The sequence below is a fragment of the Ascaphus truei genome, chromosome 5 (genome assembly GCF_040206685.1).
Source record: "Ascaphus truei isolate aAscTru1 chromosome 5, aAscTru1.hap1, whole genome shotgun sequence".
In the NCBI taxonomy this organism is placed as follows: Eukaryota; Metazoa; Chordata; class Amphibia; order Anura; family Ascaphidae; genus Ascaphus; species Ascaphus truei.
In genome coordinates, this window is record NC_134487.1 from 231344204 (window position 1) to 231365298 (window position 21095).

Below are 21095 nucleotides of genomic sequence, written 5' to 3' on the forward strand. Positions count from 1 at the left end.
GGGGGTAACCAGGCTCACTAATAAAGGTCAAGCCACTTGGCTGCCAGAATGCCCTGCTTCAGCACAGACCAGAAAGGCATTGTGATAAGCGTATCCCCGGTATAGTTAGGGGTTAATGGGAGTCGTCCCCGTCCCCCCAGTATACGGCCAGAACCATGGACCCGGTACTTGTGGTTCGGACTGTCTCCAACCAGCCATAATGTTGTGAGAGTGAAATTATGTCTAAGTCCAGCTTTGGTACATTAGAAGCAACTCTGAAACTTAACCTAAGCGTTTTTCGAAGCTACTTTTTGGCTAACTTCTTATAGGAAGGTCTAGGAGCTCTGAAAATGAACGTGCGCGTCTTTCACTCTTCCAGAGGGACTTAGAAGAATTTTGTGATATTTTTTATTAAAATGGTGTATAAGGTTATATATATAAATATATTTTATGCACTGTATATGAGCTGGCGATTTCTAAGTCTGTGGTTCCGAGAGGGGGTAACCAGGCTCACTAATAAAGGTCAAGCCACTTGGCTGCCAGAATGCCCTGCTTCAGCACAGACCAGAAAGGCATTGTGATAAGCGTATCCCCGGTATAGTCAGGGGTTAATTGGAGTCGTCCCCGTCCCCCCAGTATACGGCCAGAACCATGGACCCGGTACTTGTGGTTCAGACTGTCTCCAACCAGCCATAATGTTGTGAGAGTGAAATTATGTCTAAGTCCAGCTTTGGTACATTAGAAGCAACTCTGAAACTTAACCTAAGCGTTTTTCGAAGCTACTTTTTGGCTAACTTCTTATAGGAAGGTCTAGGAGCTCTGAAAATGAACGTGCGCGTCTTTCACTCTTCCCGAGGGACTTAGAAGAATTTTGTGATATTTTTTATTAAAATGGTGTATAAGGGTATATATATAAATATATTTTATGCACTGTATATGAGCTGGCGATTTCTAAGTCTGTGGTTCCGAGAGGGGGTAACCAGGCTCACTAATAAAGGTCAAGCCACTTGGCTGCCAGAATGCCCTGCTTCAGCACAGACCAGAAAGGCATTGTGATAAGCGTATCCCCGGTATAGTCAGGGGTTAATTGGAGTCGTCCCCGTCCCCCCAGTATACGGCCAGAACCATGGACCCGGTACTTGTGGTTCAGACTGTCTCCAACCAGCCATAATGTTGTGAGAGTGAAATTATGTCTAAGTCCAGCTTTGGTACATTAGAAGCAACTCTGAAACTTAACCTAAGCGTTTTTCGAAGCTACTTTTTGGCTAACTTCTTATAGGAAGGTCTAGGAGCTTTCAAAATGAACGTGCGCGTCTTTCACTCTTCCCGAGGGACTTAGAAGATTTTTGTGATATTTTTTATTAAAATGGTGTATAAGGGTATATATATAAATATATTTTATGCACTGTATATGAGCTGGCGATTTCTAAGTCTGTGGTTCCGAGAGGGGGTAACCAGGCTCACTAATAAAGGTCAAGCCACTTGGCTGCCAGAATGCCCTGCTTCAGCACACACCAGAAAGGCATTGTGATAAGCGTATCCCCGGTATAGTCAGGGGTTAATGGGAGTCGTCCCCGTCCCCCCAGTATACGGCCAGAACCATGGACCCGGTACTTGTGGTTCGGACTGTCTCCAACCAGCCATAATGTTGTGAGAGTGAAATTATGTCTAAGTCCAGCTTTGGTACATTAGAAGCAACTCTGAAACTTAACCTAAGCGTTTTTCGAAGCTGCTTTTTGGCTAACTTCTTATAGGAAGGTCTAGGAGCTCTGAAAATGAACATGCGCGTCTTTCACTCTTCCAGAGGGACTTAGAAGAATTTTGTGATATTTTTTATTAAAATGGTGTATAAGGGTATATATATAAATATATTTTATGCACTGTATATGAGCTGGCGATTTCTAAGTCTGTGGTTCCGAGAGGGGGTAACCAGGCTCACTAATAAAGGTCAAGCCACTTGGCTGCCAGAATGCCCTGCTTCAGCACAGACCAGAAAGGCATTGTGATAAGCGTATCCCCGGTATAGTCAGGGGTTAATGGGAGTCGTCCCCGTCCCCCCAGTATACGGCCAGAACCATGGACCCGTACTTGTGGTTCGGACTGTCTCCAACCAGCCATAATGTTGTGAGAGTGAAATTATGTCTAAGTCCAGCTTTGGTACATTAGAAGCAACTCTGAAACTTAACCTAAGCGTTTTTCGAAGCTACTTTTTGGCTAACTTCTTATAGGAAGGTCTAGGAGCTCTGAAAATGAACGTGCGCGTCTTTCACTCTTCCCGAGGTACTTAGAAGCATTTTGTGATATTTTTTTATTAAAATGGTGTATAAGGGTATATATATAAATATATTTTATGCACTGTATATGAGCTGGCGATTTCTAAGTCTGTGGTTCCGAGAGGGGGTAACCAGGCTCACTAATAAAGGTCAAGCCACTTGGCTGCCAGAATGCCCTGCTTCAGCACAGACCAGAAAGGCATTGTGATAAGCGTATCCCCGGTATAGTCAGGGGTTAATGGGAGTCGTCCCCGTCCCCCCAGTATACGGCCAGAACCATGGACCCGGTACTTGTGGTTCGGACTGTCTCCAACCAGCCATAATGTTGTGAGAGTGAAATTATGTCTAAGTCCAGCTTTGGTACATTAGAAGCAACTCTGAAACTTAACCTAAGCGTTTTTCGAAGCTGCTTTTTGGCTAACTTCTTATAGGAAGGTCTAGGAGCTCTGAAAATGAACGTGCGCGTCTTTCACTCTTCCCGAGGGACTTAGAAGAATTTTGTGATATTTTTTATTAAAATGGTGTATAAGGGTATATATATAAATATATTTTATGCACTGTATATGAGCTGGCGATTTCTAAGTCTGTGGTTCCGAGAGGGGGTAACCAGGCTCACTAATAAAGGTCAAGCCATTTGGCTGCCAGAATGCCCTGCTTCAGCACAGACCAGAAAGGCATTGTGATAAGCGTATCCCCGGTATAGTCAGGGGTTAATGGGAGTCGTCCCCGTCCCCCCAGTATACGGCCAGAACCATGGACCCGGTACTTGTGGTTCGGACTGTCTCCAACCAGCCATAATGTTGTGAGAGTGAAATTATGTCTAAGTCCAGCTTTGGTACATTAGAAGCAACTCTGAAACTTAACCTAAGCGTTTTTCGAAGCTACTTTTTGGCTAACTTCTTATAGGAAGGTCTAGGAGCTCTGAAAATGAACGTGCGCGTCTTTCACTCTTCCCGAGGGACTTAGAAGAATTTTGTGATATTTTTTATTAAAATGGTGTATAAGGGTATATATATAAATATATTTTATGCACTGTATATGAGCTGGCGATTTCTAAGTCTGTGGTTCCGAGAGGGTGTAACCAGGCTCACTAATAAAGGTCAAGCCACTTGGCTGCCAGAATGCCCTGCTTCAGCACAGACCAGAAAGGCATTGTGATAAGCGTATCCCCGGTATAGTCAGGGGTTAATTGGAGTCATCCCCGTCCCCCCAGTATACGGCCAGAACCATGGACCCGGTACTTGTGGTTCGGACTCTCTCCAACCAGCCATAATGTTGTGAGAGTGAAATTATGTCTAAGTCCAGCTTTGGTACATTAGAAGCAACTCTGAAACTTAACCTAAGCGTTTTTCGAAGCTACTTTTTGGCTAATTTCTTATAGGAAGGTCTAGGAGCTCTGAAAATGAACGTGCGCGTCTTTCACTCTTCCCGAGGGACTTAGAAGAATTTTGTGATATTTTTTATTAAAATGGTGTATAAGGGTATATATATAAATATATTTTATGCACTGTATATGAGCTGGCGATTTCTAAGTCTGTGGTAACCGAGAGGGGGTAACCAGGCTCACTAATAAAGGTCAAGCCACTTGGCTGCCAGAATGCCCTGCTTCAGCACAGACCAGAAAGGCATTGTGATAAGCGTATCCCCGGTATAGTCAGGGGTTAATGGGAGTCGTCCCCGTCCCCCCAGTATACGGCCAGAACCATGGACCCAGTACTTGTGGTTCGGACTGTCTCCAACCAGCCATAATGTTGTGAGAGTGAAATTATGTCTAAGTCCAGCTTTGGTACATTAGAAGCAACTCTGAAACTTAACCTAAGCGTTTTTCGAAGCTACTTTTTGGCTAACTTCTTATAGGAAGGTCTAGGAGCTCTGAAAATGAACGTGCGCGTCTTTCACTCTTCCCGAGGGACTTAGAAGAATTTTGTGATATTTTTTATTAAAATGGTGTATAAGGGTATATATATAAATATATTTTATGCACTGTATATGAGCTGGCGATTTCTAAGTCTGTGGTTCCGAGAGGGGGTAACCAGGCTCACTAATAAAGGTCAAGCCATTTGGCTGCCAGAATGCCCTGCTTCAGCACAGACCAGAAAGGCATTGTGATAAGCGTATCCCCGGTATAGTCAGGGGTTAATGGGAGTCGTCCCCGTCCCCCCAGTATACGGCCAGAACCATGGACCCGGTACTTGTGGTTCGGACTGTCTCCAACCAGCCATAATGTTGTGAGAGTGAAATTATGTCTTAGTCCAGCTTTGGTACATTAGAAGCAACTCTGAAACTTAACCTAAGCGTTTTTCGAAGCTACTTTTTGGCTAACTTCTTATAGGAAGGTCTAGGAGCTCTGAAAATGAACGTGCGCGTCTTTCACTCTTCCAGAGGGACTTAGAAGAATTTTGTGATATTTTTTATTAAAATGGTGTATAAGGTTATATATATAAATATATTTTATGCACTGTATATGAGCTGGCGATTTCTAAGTCTGTGGTTCCGAGAGGGGGTAACCAGGCTCACTAATAAAGGTCAAGCCACTTGGCTGCCAGAATGCCCTGCTTCAGCACAGACCAGAAAGGCATTGTGATAAGCGTATCCCCGGTATAGTCAGGGGTTAATGGGAGTCGTCCCCGTCCCCCCAGTATACGGCCAGAACCATGGACCCGGTACTTGTGGTTCGGACTGTCTCCAACCAGCCATAATGTTGTGAGAGTGAAATTATGTCTAAGTCCAGCTTTGGTACATTAGAAGCAACTCTGAAACTTAACCTAAGCGTTTTTCGAAGCTACTTTTTGGCTAACTTCTTATAGGAAGGTCTAGGAGCTCTGAAAATGAACGTGCGCGTCTTTCACTCTTCCCGAGGGACTTAGAAGAATTTTGTGATATTTTTTATTAAAATGGTGTATAAGGGTATATATATAAATATATTTTATGCACTGTATATGAGCTGGCGATTTCTAAGTCTGTGGTTCCGAGAGGGGGTAACCAGGCTCACTAATAAAGGTCAAGCCACTTGCCTGCCAGAATGCCCTGCTTCAGCACAGACCAGAAAGGCATTGTGATAAGCGTATCCCCGGTATAGTCAGGGGTTAATGGGAGTCGTCCCCGTCCCCCCAGTATACGGCCAGAACCATGGACCCAGTACTTGTGGTTCGGACTGTCTCCAACCAGCCATAATGTTGTGAGAGTGAAATTATGTCTAAGTCCAGCTTTGGTACATTAGAAGCAACTCTGAAACTTAACCTAAGCGTTTTTCGAAGCTACTTTTTGGCTAACTTCTTATAGGAAGGTCTAGGAGCTCTGAAAATGAACGTGCGCGTCTTTCACTCTTCCCGAGGGACTTAGAAGAATTTTGTGATATTTTTTATTAAAATGGTGTATAAGGGTATATATATAAATATATTTTATGCACTGTATATGAGCTGGCGATTTCTAAGTCTGTGGTTCCGAGAGGGGGTAACCAGGCTCACTAATAAAGGTCAAGCCACTTGGCTGCCAGAATGCCCTGCTTCAGCACAGACCAGAAAGGCATTGTGATAAGCGTATCCCCGGTATAGTCAGGGGTTAATGGGAGTCGTCCCCGTCCCCCCAGTATACGGCCAGAACCATGGACCCGGTACTTGTGGTTCGGACTGTCTCCAACCAGCCATAATGTTGTGAGAGTGAAATTATGTCTTAGTCCAGCTTTGGTACATTAGAAGCAACTCTGAAACTTAACCTAAGCGTTTTTCGAAGCTACTTTTTGGCTAACTTCTTATAGGAAGGTCTAGGAGCTCTGAAAATGAACGTGCGCGTCTTTCACTCTTCCAGAGGGACTTAGAAGAATTTTGTGATATTTTTTATTAAAATGGTGTATAAGGTTATATATATAAATATATTTTATGCACTGTATATGAGCTGGCGATTTCTAAGTCTGTGGTTCCGAGAGGGGGTAACCAGGCTCACTAATAAAGGTCAAGCCACTTGGCTGCCAGAATGCCCTGCTTCAGCACAGACCAGAAAGGCATTGTGATAAGCGTATCCCCGGTATAGTCAGGGGTTAATGGGAGTCGTCCCCGTCCCCCCAGTATACGGCCAGAACCATGGACCCGGTACTTGTGGTTCGGACTGTCTCCAACCAGCCATAATGTTGTGAGAGTGAAATTATGTCTAAGTCCAGCTTTGGTACATTAGAAGCAACTCTGAAACTTAACCTAAGCGTTTTTCGAAGCTACTTTTTGGCTAACTTCTTATAGGAAGGTCTAGGAGCTCTGAAAATGAACGTGCGCGTCTTTCACTCTTCCCGAGGGACTTAGAAGAATTTTGTGATATTTTTTATTAAAATGGTGTATAAGGGTATATATATAAATATATTTTATGCACTGTATATGAGCTGGCGATTTCTAAGTCTGTGGTTCCGAGAGGGGGTAACCAGGCTCACTAATAATGGTCAAGCCACTTGCCTGCCAGAATGCCCTGCTTCAGCACAGACCAGAAAGGCATTGTGATAAGCGTATCCCCGGTATAGTCAGGGGTTAATGGGAGTCGTCCCCGTCCCCCCAGTATACGGCCAGAACCATGGACCCAATACTTGTGGTTCGGACTGTCTCCAACCAGCCATAATGTTGTGAGAGTGAAATTATGTCTAAGTCCAGCTTTGGTACATTAGAAGCAACTCTGAAACTTAACCTAAGCGTTTTTCGAAGCTACTTTTTGGCTAACTTCTTATAGGAAGGTCTAGGAGCTCTAAAAATGAACGTGCGCGTCTTTCACTCTTCCCGAGGGACTTAGAAGAATTTTGTGATATTTTTTATTAAAATGGTGTATAAGGGTATATATATAAATATATTTTATGCACTGTATATGAGCTGGCGATTTCTAAGTCTGTGGTTCCGAGAGGGGGTAACCAGGCTCACTAATAAAGGTCAAGCCACTTGGCTGCCAGAATGCCCTGCTTCAGCACAGACCAGAAAGGCATTGTGATAAGCGTATCCCCGGTATAGTCAGGGGTTAATGGGAGTCGTCCCCGTCCCCCCAGTATACGGCCAGAACCATGGACCCGGTACTTGTGGTTCGGACTGTCTCCAACCAGCCATAATGTTGTGAGAGTGAAATTATGTCTAAGTCCAGCTTTGGTACATTAGAAGCAACTCTGAAACTTAACCTAAGCGTTTTTCGAAGCTACTTTTTGGCTAACTTCTTATAGGAAGGTCTAGGAGCTCTGAAAATGAACGTGCGCGTCTTTCACTCTTCCAGAGGGACTTAGAAGAATTTTGTGATATTTTTTATTAAAATGGTGTATAAGGTTATATATATAAATATATTTTATGCACTGTATATGAGCTGGCGATTTCTAAGTCTGTGGTTCCGAGAGGGGGTAACCAGGCTCACTAATAAAGGTCAAGCCACTTGGCTGCCAGAATGCCCTGCTTCAGCACAGACCAGAAAGGCATTGTGATAAGCGTATCCCCGGTATAGTCAGGGGTTAATGGGAGTCGTCCCCGTCCCCCCAGTATACGGCTAGAACCATGGACCCGGTACTTGTGGTTCGGACTGTCTCCAACCAGCCATAATGTTGTGAGAGTGAAATTATGTCTAAGTCCAGCTTTGGTACATTAGAAGCAACTCTGAAACTTAACCTAAGCGTTTTTCGAAGCTACTTTTTGGCTAACTTCTTATAGGAAGGTCTAGGAGCTCTGAAAATGAACGTGCGCGTCTTTCACTCTTCCCGAGGGACTTAGAAGAATTTTGTGATATTTTTTATTAAAATGGTGTATAATGGTATATATATAAATATATTTTATGCACTGTATATGAGCTGGCGATTTCTAAGTCTGTGGTTCCGAGAGGGGGTAACCAGGCTCACTAATAAAGGTCAAGCCACTTGGCTGCCAGAATGCCCTGCTTCAGCACAGACCAGAAAGGCATTGTGATAAGCGTATCCCCGGTATAGTCAGGGGTTAATGGGAGTCGTCCCCGTCCCCCCAGTATACGGCCAGAACCATGGACCCGGTACTTGTGGTTCGGACTGTCTCCAACCAGCCATAATGTTGTGAGAGTGAAATTATGTCTTAGTCCAGCTTTGGTACATTAGAAGCAACTCTGAAACTTAACCTAAGCGTTTTTCGAAGCTACTTTTTGGCTAACTTCTTATAGGAAGGTCTAGGAGCTCTGAAAATGAACGTGCGCGTCTTTCACTCTTCCAGAGGGACTTAGAAGAATTTTGTGATATTTTTTATTAAAATGGTGTATAAGGTTATATATATAAATATATTTTATGCACTGTATATGAGCTGGCGATTTCTAAGTCTGTGGTTCCGAGAGGGGGTAACCAGGCTCACTAATAAAGGTCAAGCCACTTGGCTGCCAGAATGCCCTGCTTCAGCACAGACCAGAAAGGCATTGTGATAAGCGTATCCCCGGTATAGTCAGGGGTTAATGGGAGTCGTCCCCGTCCCCCCAGTATACGGCCAGAACCATGGACCCGGTACTTGTGGTTCGGACTGTCTCCAACCAGCCATAATGTTGTGAGAGTGAAATTATGTCTAAGTCCAGCTTTGGTACATTAGAAGCAACTCTGAAACTTAACCTAAGCGTTTTTCGAAGCTACTTTTTGGCTAACTTCTTATAGGAAGGTCTAGGAGCTCTGAAAATGAACGTGCGCGTCTTTCACTCTTCCCGAGGGACTTAGAAGAATTTTGTGATATTTTTTATTAAAATGGTGTATAAGGGTATATATATAAATATATTTTATGCACTGTATATGAGCTGGCGATTTCTAAGTCTGTGGTTCCGAGAGGGGGTAACCAGGCTCACTAATAAAGGTCAAGCCACTTGCCTGCCAGAATGCCCTGCTTCAGCACAGACCAGAAAGGCATTGTGATAAGCGTATCCCCGGTATAGTCAGGGGTTAATGGGAGTCGTCCCCGTCCCCCCAGTATACGGCCAGAACCATGGACCCAGTACTTGTGGTTCGGACTGTCTCCAACCAGCCATAATGTTGTGAGAGTGAAATTATGTCTAAGTCCAGCTTTGGTACATTAGAAGCAACTCTGAAACTTAACCTAAGCGTTTTTCGAAGCTACTTTTTGGCTAACTTCTTATAGGAAGGTCTAGGAGCTCTAAAAATGAACGTGCGCGTCTTTCACTCTTCCCGAGGGACTTAGAAGAATTTTGTGATATTTTTTATTAAAATGGTGTATAAGGGTATATATATAAATATATTTTATGCACTGTATATGAGCTGGCGATTTCTAAGTCTGTGGTTCCGAGAGGGGGTAACCAGGCTCACTAATAAAGGTCAAGCCACTTGGCTGCCAGAATGCCCTGCTTCAGCACAGACCAGAAAGGCATTGTGATAAGCGTATCCCCGGTATAGTCAGGGGTTAATGGGAGTCGTCCCCGTCCCCCCAGTATACGGCCAGAACCATGGACCCGGTACTTGTGGTTCGGACTGTCTCCAACCAGCCATAATGTTGTGAGAGTGAAATTATGTCTAAGTCCAGCTTTGGTACATTAGAAGCAACTCTGAAACTTAACCTAAGCGTTTTTCGAAGCTACTTTTTGGCTAACTTCTTATAGGAAGGTCTAGGAGCTCTGAAAATGAACGTGCGCGTCTTTCACTCTTCCAGAGGGACTTAGAAGAATTTTGTGATATTTTTTATTAAAATGGTGTATAAGGTTATATATATAAATATATTTTATGCACTGTATATGAGCTGGCGATTTCTAAGTCTGTGGTTCCGAGAGGGGGTAACCAGGCTCACTAATAAAGGTCAAGCCACTTGGCTGCCAGAATGCCCTGCTTCAGCACAGACCAGAAAGGCATTGTGATAAGCGTATCCCCGGTATAGTCAGGGGTTAATGGGAGTCGTCCCCGTCCCCCCAGTATACGGCCAGAACCATGGACCCGGTACTTGTGGTTCGGACTGTCTCCAACCAGCCATAATGTTGTGAGAGTGAAATTATGTCTAAGTCCAGCTTTGGTACATTAGAAGCAACTCTGAAACTTAACCTAAGCGTTTTTCGAAGCTACTTTTTGGCTAACTTCTTATAGGAAGGTCTAGGAGCTCTGAAAATGAACGTGCGCGTCTTTCACTCTTCCCGAGGGACTTAGAAGAATTTTGTGATATTTTTTATTAAAATGGTGTATAAGGGTATATATATAAATATATTTTATGCACTGTATATGAGCTGGCGATTTCTAAGTCTGTGGTTCCGAGAGGGGGTAACCAGGCTCACTAATAAAGGTCAAGCCACTTGGCTGCCAGAATGCCCTGCTTCAGCACAGACCAGAAAGGCATTGTGATAAGCGTATCCCCGGTATAGTCAGGGGTTAATGGGAGTCGTCCCCGTCCCCCCAGTATACGGCCAGAACCATGGACCCGGTACTTGTGGTTCGGACTGTCTCCAACCAGCCATAATGTTGTGAGAGTGAAATTATGTCTTAGTCCAGCTTTGGTACATTAGAAGCAACTCTGAAACTTAACCTAAGCGTTTTTCGAAGCTACTTTTTGGCTAACTTCTTATAGGAAGGTCTAGGAGCTCTGAAAATGAACGTGCGCGTCTTTCACTCTTCCAGAGGGACTTAGAAGAATTTTGTGATATTTTTTATTAAAATGGTGTATAAGGTTATATATATAAATATATTTTATGCACTGTATATGAGCTGGCGATTTCTAAGTCTGTGGTTCCGAGAGGGGGTAACCAGGCTCACTAATAAAGGTCAAGCCACTTGGCTGCCAGAATGCCCTGCTTCAGCACAGACCAGAAAGGCATTGTGATAAGCGTATCCCCGGTATAGTCAGGGGTTAATGGGAGTCGTCCCCGTCCCCCCAGTATACGGCCAGAACCATGGACCCGGTACTTGTGGTTCGGACTGTCTCCAACCAGCCATAATGTTGTGAGAGTGAAATTATGTCTAAGTCCAGCTTTGGTACATTAGAAGCAACTCTGAAACTTAACCTAAGCGTTTTTCGAAGCTACTTTTTGGCTAACTTCTTATAGGAAGGTCTAGGAGCTCTGAAAATGAACGTGCGCGTCTTTCACTCTTCCCGAGGGACTTAGAAGAATTTTGTGATATTTTTTATTAAAATGGTGTATAAGGGTATATATATAAATATATTTTATGCACTGTATATGAGCTGGCGATTTCTAAGTCTGTGGTTCCGAGAGGGGGTAACCAGGCTCACTAATAAAGGTCAAGCCACTTGCCTGCCAGAATGCCCTGCTTCAGCACAGACCAGAAAGGCATTGTGATAAGCGTATCCCCGGTATAGTCAGGGGTTAATGGGAGTCGTCCCCGTCCCCCCAGTATACGGCCAGAACCATGGACCCAGTACTTGTGGTTCGGACTGTCTCCAACCAGCCATAATGTTGTGAGAGTGAAATTATGTCTAAGTCCAGCTTTGGTACATTAGAAGCAACTCTGAAACTTAACCTAAGCGTTTTTCGAAGCTACTTTTTGGCTAACTTCTTATAGGAAGGTCTAGGAGCTCTAAAAATGAACGTGCGCGTCTTTCACTCTTCCCGAGGGACTTAGAAGAATTTTGTGATATTTTTTATTAAAATGGTGTATAAGGGTATATATATAAATATATTTTATGCACTGTATATGAGCTGGCGATTTCTAAGTCTGTGGTTCCGAGAGGGGGTAACCAGGCTCACTAATAAAGGTCAAGCCACTTGGCTGCCAGAATGCCCTGCTTCAGCACAGACCAGAAAGGCATTGTGATAAGCGTATCCCCGGTATAGTCAGGGGTTAATGGGAGTCGTCCCCGTCCCCCCAGTATACGGCCAGAACCATGGACCCGGTACTTGTGGTTCGGACTGTCTCCAACCAGCCATAATGTTGTGAGAGTGAAATTATGTCTAAGTCCAGCTTTGGTACATTAGAAGCAACTCTGAAACTTAACCTAAGCGTTTTTCGAAGCTACTTTTTGGCTAACTTCTTATAGGAAGGTCTAGGAGCTCTGAAAATGAACGTGCGCGTCTTTCACTCTTCCAGAGGGACTTAGAAGAATTTTGTGATATTTTTTATTAAAATGGTGTATAAGGTTATATATATAAATATATTTTATGCACTGTATATGAGCTGGCGATTTCTAAGTCTGTGGTTCCGAGAGGGGGTAACCAGGCTCACTAATAAAGGTCAAGCCACTTGGCTGCCAGAATGCCCTGCTTCAGCACAGACCAGAAAGGCATTGTGATAAGCGTATCCCCGGTATAGTCAGGGGTTAATGGGAGTCGTCCCCGTCCCCCCAGTATACGGCCAGAACCATGGACCCGGTACTTGTGGTTCGGACTGTCTCCAACCAGCCATAATGTTGTGAGAGTGAAATTATGTCTAAGTCCAGCTTTGGTACATTAGAAGCAACTCTGAAACTTAACCTAAGCGTTTTTCGAAGCTACTTTTTGGCTAACTTCTTATAGGAAGGTCTAGGAGCTCTGAAAATGAACGTGCGCGTCTTTCACTCTTCCCGAGGGACTTAGAAGAATTTTGTGATATTTTTTATTAAAATGGTGTATAAGGGTATATATATAAATATATTTTATGCACTGTATATGAGCTGGCGATTTCTAAGTCTGTGGTTCCGAGAGGGGGTAACCAGGCTCACTAATAAAGGTCAAGCCACTTGGCTGCCAGAATGCCCTGCTTCAGCACAGACCAGAAAGGCATTGTGATAAGCGTATCCCCGGTATAGTCAGGGGTTAATGGGAGTCGTCCCCGTCCCCCCAGTATACGGCCAGAACCATGGACCCGGTACTTGTGGTTCGGACTGTCTCCAACCAGCCATAATGTTGTGAGAGTGAAATTATGTCTTAGTCCAGCTTTGGTACATTAGAAGCAACTCTGAAACTTAACCTAAGCGTTTTTCGAAGCTACTTTTTGGCTAACTTCTTATAGGAAGGTCTAGGAGCTCTGAAAATGAACGTGCGCGTCTTTCACTCTTCCAGAGGGACTTAGAAGAATTTTGTGATATTTTTTATTAAAATGGTGTATAAGGTTATATATATAAATATATTTTATGCACTGTATATGAGCTGGCGATTTCTAAGTCTGTGGTTCCGAGAGGGGGTAACCAGGCTCACTAATAAAGGTCAAGCCACTTGGCTGCCAGAATGCCCTGCTTCAGCACAGACCAGAAAGGCATTGTGATAAGCGTATCCCCGGTATAGTCAGGGGTTAATGGGAGTCGTCCCCGTCCCCCCAGTATACGGCCAGAACCATGGACCCGGTACTTGTGGTTCGGACTGTCTCCAACCAGCCATAATGTTGTGAGAGTGAAATTATGTCTAAGTCCAGCTTTGGTACATTAGAAGCAACTCTGAAACTTAACCTAAGCGTTTTTCGAAGCTACTTTTTGGCTAACTTCTTATAGGAAGGTCTAGGAGCTCTGAAAATGAACGTGCGCGTCTTTCACTCTTCCCGAGGGACTTAGAAGAATTTTGTGATATTTTTTATTAAAATGGTGTATAAGGGTATATATATAAATATATTTTATGCACTGTATATGAGCTGGCGATTTCTAAGTCTGTGGTTCCGAGAGGGGGTAACCAGGCTCACTAATAAAGGTCAAGCCACTTGCCTGCCAGAATGCCCTGCTTCAGCACAGACCAGAAAGGCATTGTGATAAGCGTATCCCCGGTATAGTCAGGGGTTAATGGGAGTCGTCCCCGTCCCCCCAGTATACGGCCAGAACCATGGACCCAGTACTTGTGGTTCGGACTGTCTCCAACCAGCCATAATGTTGTGAGAGTGAAATTATGTCTAAGTCCAGCTTTGGTACATTAGAAGCAACTCTGAAACTTAACCTAAGCGTTTTTCGAAGCTACTTTTTGGCTAACTTCTTATAGGAAGGTCTAGGAGCTCTAAAAATGAACGTGCGCGTCTTTCACTCTTCCCGAGGGACTTAGAAGAATTTTGTGATATTTTTTATTAAAATGGTGTATAAGGGTATATATATAAATATATTTTATGCACTGTATATGAGCTGGCGATTTCTAAGTCTGTGGTTCCGAGAGGGGGTAACCAGGCTCACTAATAAAGGTCAAGCCACTTGGCTGCCAGAATGCCCTGCTTCAGCACAGACCAGAAAGGCATTGTGATAAGCGTATCCCCGGTATAGTCAGGGGTTAATGGGAGTCGTCCCCGTCCCCCCAGTATACGGCCAGAACCATGGACCCGGTACTTGTGGTTCGGACTGTCTCCAACCAGCCATAATGTTGTGAGAGTGAAATTATGTCTAAGTCCAGCTTTGGTACATTAGAAGCAACTCTGAAACTTAACCTAAGCGTTTTTCGAAGCTACTTTTTGGCTAACTTCTTATAGGAAGGTCTAGGAGCTCTGAAAATGAACGTGCGCGTCTTTCACTCTTCCAGAGGGACTTAGAAGAATTTTGTGATATTTTTTATTAAAATGGTGTATAAGGTTATATATATAAATATATTTTATGCACTGTATATGAGCTGGCGATTTCTAAGTCTGTGGTTCCGAGAGGGGGTAACCAGGCTCACTAATAAAGGTCAAGCCACTTGGCTGCCAGAATGCCCTGCTTCAGCACAGACCAGAAAGGCATTGTGATAAGCGTATCCCCGGTATAGTCAGGGGTTAATGGGAGTCGTCCCCGTCCCCCCAGTATACGGCCAGAACCATGGACCCGGTACTTGTGGTTCGGACTGTCTCCAACCAGCCATAATGTTGTGAGAGTGAAATTATGTCTAAGTCCAGCTTTGGTACATTAGAAGCAACTCTGAAACTTAACCTAAGCGTTTTTCGAAGCTACTTTTTGGCTAACTTCTTATAGGAAGGTCTAGGAGCTCTGAAAATGAACGTGCGCGTCTTTCACTCTTCCCGAGGGACTTAGAAGAATTTTGTGATATTTTTTATTAAAATGGTGTATAAGGGTATATATATAAATATATTTTATGCACTGTATATGAGCTGGCGATTTCTAAGTCTGTGGTTCCGAGAGGGGGTAACCAGGCTCACTAATAAAGGTCAAGCCACTTGGCTGCCAGAATGCCCTGCTTCAGCACAGACCAGAAAGGCATTGTGATAAGCGTATCCCCGGTATAGTCAGGGGTTAATGGGAGTCGTCCCCGTCCCCCCAGTATACGGCCAGAACCATGGACCCGGTACTTGTGGTTCGGACTGTCTCCAACCAGCCATAATGTTGTGAGAGTGAAATTATGTCTAAGTCCAGCTTTGGTACATTAGAAGCAACTCTGAAACTTAACCTAAGCGTTTTTCGAAGCTACTTTTTGGCTAACTTCTTATAGGAAGGTCTAGGAGCTCTGAAAATGAACGTGCGCGTCTTTCACTCTTCCAGAGGGACTTAGAAGAATTTTGTGATATTTTTTATTAAAATGGTGTATAAGGTTATATATATAAATATATTTTATGCACTGTATATGAGCTGGCGATTTCTAAGTCTGTGGTTCCGAGAGGGGGTAACCAGGCTCACTAATAAAGGTCAAGCCACTTGGCTGCCAGAATGCCCTGCTTCAGCACAGACCAGAAAGGCATTGTGATAAGCGTATCCCCGGTATAGTCAGGGGTTAATGGGAGTCGTCCCCGTCCCCCCAGTATACGGCCAGAACCATGGACCCGGTACTTGTGGTTCGGACTGTCTCCAACCAGCCATAATGTTGTGAGAGTGAAATTATGTCTAAGTCCAGCTTTGGTACATTAGAAGCAACTCTGAAACTTAACCTAAGCGTTTTTCGAAGCTACTTTTTGGCTAACTTCTTATAGGAAGGTCTAGGAGCTCTGAAAATGAACGTGCGCGTCTTTCACTCTTCCCGAGGGACTTAGAAGAATTTTGTGATATTTTTTATTAAAATGGTGTATAAGGGTATATATATAAATATATTTTATGCACTGTATATGAGCTGGCGATTTCTAAGTCTGTGGTTCCGAGAGGGGGTAACCAGGCTCACTAATAAAGGTCAAGCCACTTGCCTGCCAGAATGCCCTGCTTCAGCACAGACCAGAAAGGCATTGTGATAAGCGTATCCCCGGTATAGTCAGGGGTTAATGGGAGTCGTCCCCGTCCCCCCAGTATACGGCCAGAACCATGGACCCAGTACTTGTGGTTCGGACTGTCTCCAACCAGCCATAATGTTGTGAGAGTGAAATTATGTCTAAGTCCAGCTTTGGTACATTAGAAGCAACTCTGAAACTTAACCTAAGCGTTTTTCGAAGCTACTTTTTGGCTAACTTCTTATAGGAAGGTCTAGAAGCTCTAAAAATGAACGTGCGCGTCTTTCACTCTTCCCGAGGGACTTAGAAGAATTTTGTGATATTTTTTATTAAAATGGTGTATAAGGGTATATATATAAATATATTTTATGCACTGTATATGAGCTGGCGATTTCTAAGTCTGTGGTTCCGAGAGGGGGTAACCAGGCTCACTAATAAAGGTCAAGCCACTTGGCTGCCAGAATGCCCTGCTTCAGCACAGACCAGAAAGGCATTGTGATAAGCGTATCCCCGGTATAGTCAGGGGTTAATGGGAGTCGTCCCCGTCCCCCCAGTATACGGCCAGAACCATGGACCCGGTACTTGTGGTTCGGACTGTCTCCAACCAGCCATAATGTTGTGAGAGTGAAATTATGTCTAAGTCCAGCTTTGGTACATTAGAAGCAACTCTGAAACTTAACCTAAGCGTCTTTCGAAGCTACTTTTTGGCTAACTTCTTATAGGAAGGTCTAGGAGCTCTGAAAATGAACGTGCGCGTCTTTCACTCTTCCAGAGGGACTTAGAAGAATTTTGTGATATTTTTTATTAAAATGGTGTATAAGGTTATATATATAAATATATTTTATGCACTGTATATGAGCTGGCGATTTCTAAGTCTGTGGTTCCGAGAGGGGGTAACCAGGCTCACTAATAAAGGTCAAGCCACTTGGCTGCCAGAATGCCCTGCTTCAGCACAGACCAGAAAGGCATTGTGATAAGCGTATCCCCGGTATAGTCAGGGGTTAATGGGAGTCGTCCCCGTCCCCCCAGTATACGGCCAGAACCATGGACCCGGTACTTGTGGTTCGGACTGTCTCCAACCAGCCATAATGTTGTGAGAGTGAAATTATGTCTAAGTCCAGCTTTGGTACATTAGAAGCAACTCTGAAACTTAACCTAAGCGTTTTTCGAAGCTACTTTTTGGCTAACTTCTTATAGGAAGGTCTAGGAGCTCTGAAAATGAACGTGCGCGTCTTTCACTCTTCCCGAGGGACTTAGAAGAATTTTGTGATATTTTTTATTAAAATGGTGTATAAGGGTATATATATAAATATATTTTATGCACTGTATATGAGCTGGCGATTTCTAAGTCTGTGGTTCCGAGAGGGGGTAACCAGGCTCACTAATAAAGGTCAAGCCACTTGGCTGCCAGAATGCCCTGCTTCAGCACAGACCAGAAAGGCATTGTGATAAGCGTATCCCCGGTATAGTCAGGGGTTAATGGGAGTCGTCCCCGTCCCCCCAGTATACGGCCAGAACCATGGACCCGGTACTTGTGGTTCGGACTGTCTCCAACCAGCCATAATGTTGTGAGAGTGAAATTATGTCTAAGTCCAGCTTTGGTACATTAGAAGCAACTCTGAAACTTAACCTAAGCGTTTTTCGAAGCTACTTTTTGGCTAACTTCTTATAGGAAGGTCTAGGAGCTCTGAAAATGAACGTGCGCGTCTTTCACTCTTCCAGAGGGACTTAGAAGAATTTTGTGATATTTTTTATTAAAATGGTGTATAAGGTTATATATATAAATATATTTTATGCACTGTATATGAGCTGGCGATTTCTAAGTCTGTGGTTCCGAGAGGGGGTAACCAGGCTCACTAATAAAGGTCAAGCCACTTGGCTGCCAGAATGCCCTGCTTCAGCACAGACCAGAAAGGCATTGTGATAAGCGTATCCCCGGTATAGTCAGGGGTTAATGGGAGTCGTCCCCGTCCCCCCAGTATACGGCCAGAACCATGGACCCGGTACTTGTGGTTCGGACTGTCTCCAACCAGCCATAATGTTGTGAGAGTGAAATTATGTCTAAGTCCAGCTTTGGTACATTAGAAGCAACTCTGAAACTTAACCTAAGCGTTTTTCGAAGCTACTTTTTGGCTAACTTTTATAGGAAGGTCTAGGAGCTCTGAAAATGAACGTGCGCGTCTTTCACTCTTCCCGAGGGACTTAGAAGAATTTTGTGATATTTTTTATTAAAATGGTGTATAAGGGTATATATATAAATATATTTTATGCACTGTATATGAGCTGGCGATTTCTAAGTCTGTGGTTCCGAGAGGGGGTAACCAGGCTCACTAATAAAGGTCAAGCCACTTGCCTGCCAGAATGCCCTGCTTCAGCACAGACCAGAAAGGCATTGTGATAAGCGTATCCCCGGTATAGTCAGGGGTTAATGGGAGTCGTCCCCGTCCCCCCAGTATACGGCCAGAACCATGGACCCAGTACTTGTGGTTCGGACTGTCTCCAACCAGCCATAATGTTGTGAGAGTGAAATTATGTCTAAGTCCAGCTTTGGTACATTAGAAGCAACTCTGAAACTTAACCTAAGCGTTTTTCGAAGCTACTTTTTGGCTAACTTCTTATAGGAAGGTCTAGGAGCTCTAAAAATGAACGTGCGCGTCTTTCACTCTTCCCGAGGGACTTAGAAGAATTTTGTGATATTTTTTATTAAAATGGTGTATAAGGGTATATATATAAATATATTTTATGCACTGTATATGAGCTGGCGATTTCTAAGTCTGTGGTTCCGAGAGGGGGTAACCAGGCTCACTAATAAAGGTCAAGCCACTTGGCTGCCAGAATGCCCTGCTTCAGCACAGACCAGAAAGGCATTGTGATAAGCGTATCCCCGGTATAGTCAGGGGTTAATGGGAGTCGTCCCCGTCCCCCCAGTATACGGCCAGAACCATGGACCCGGTACTTGTGGTTCGGACTGTCTCCAACCAGCCATAATGTTGTGAGAGTGAAATTATGTCTAAGTCCAGCTTTGGTACATTAGAAGCAACTCTGAAACTTAACCTAAGCGTTTTTCGAAGCTACTTTTTGGCTAACTTCTGATAGGAAGGTCTAGGAGCTCTGAAAATGAACGTGCGCGTCTTTCACTCTTCCAGAGGGACTTAGAAGAATTTTGTGATATTTTTTATTAAAATGGTGTATAAGGTTATATATATAAATATATTTTATGCACTGTATATGAGCTGGCGATTTCTAAGTCTGTGGTTCCGAGAGGGGGTAACCAGGCTCACTAATAAAGGTCAAGCCACTTGGCTGCCAGAATGCCCTGCTTCAGCACAGACCAGAAAGGCATTGTGATAAGCGTATCCCCGGTATAGTCAGGGGTTAATGGGAGCCGTCCCCGTCCCCCCAGTATACGGCCAGAACCATGGACCCGGTACTTGTGGTTCGGACTGTCTCCAACCAGCCATAATGTTGTGAGAGTGAAATTATGTCTAAGTCCAGCTTTGGTACATTAGAAGCAACTCTGAAACTTAACCTAAGCGTTTTTCGAAGCTACTTTTTGGCTAACTTCTTATAGGAAGGTCTAGGAGCTCTGAAAATGAACGTGCGCGTCTTTCACTCTTCCCGAGGGACTTAGAAGAATTTTGTGATATTTTTTATTAAAATGGTGTATAAGGGTATATATATAAATATATTTTATGCACTGTATATGAGCTGGCGATTTCTAAGTCTGTGGTTCCGAGAGGGGGTAACCAGGCTCACTAATAAAGTTCAAGCCACTTGGCTTCCAGAATGCCCTGCTTCAGCACAGACCAGAAAGGCATTGTGATAAGCGTATCCCCGGTATAGTCAGGGGTTAATGGGAGTCGTCCCCGCACCCCCAGTATACGGCCAGAACCATGGACCCGGTACTTGTGGTTCGGACTGTCTCCAACCAGCCATAATGTTGTGAGAGTGAAATTATGTCTAAGTCCAGCTTTGGTACATTAGAAGCAACTCTGAAACTTAACCTAAGCGTTTTTCGAAGCTACTTTTTGGCTAACTTCTTATAGGAAGGTCTAGGAGCTCTGAAAATGAACGTGCGCGTCTTTCACTCTTCCCGAGGGACTTAGAAGAATTTTGTGATATTTTTTATTAAAATGGTGTATAAGGGTATATATATAAATATATTTTATGCACTGTATATGAGCTGGCGATTTCTAAGTCTGTGGTTCCGAGAGGGGGTAACCAGGCTCACTAATAAAGGTCAAGCCACTTGGCTGCCAGAATGCCCTGCTTCAGCACAGACCAGAAAGGCATTGTGATAAGCGTATCCCCGGTATAGTCAGGGGTTAATGGGAGTCGTCCCCGTCCCCCCAGTATACGGCCAGAACCATGGACCCAGTACTTGTGGTTCGGACTGTCTCCAACCAGCCATAATGTTGTGAGAGTGAAATTATGTCTAAGTCCAGCTTTGGTACATTAGAAGCAACTCTGAAACTTAACCTAAGCGTTTTTCGAAGCTACTTTTTGGCTAACTTCTTATAGGAAGGTCTAGGAGCTCTGAAAATGAACGTGCGCGTCTTTCACTCTTCCAGAGGGACTTAGAAGAATTTTGTGATATTTTTTATTAAAATGGTGTATAAGGTTATATATATAAATATATTTTATGCACTGTATATGAGCTGGCGATTTCTAAGTCTGTGGTTCCGAGAGGGGGTAACCAGGCTCACTAATAAAGGTCAAGCCACTTGGCTGCCAGAATGCCCTGCTTCAGCACAGACCAGAAAGGCATTGTGATAAGCGTATCCCCGGTATAGTCAGGGGTTAATGGGAGTCGTCCCCGTCCCCCCAGTATACGGCCAGAACCATGGACCCGGTACTTGTGGTTCGGACTGTCTCCAACCAGC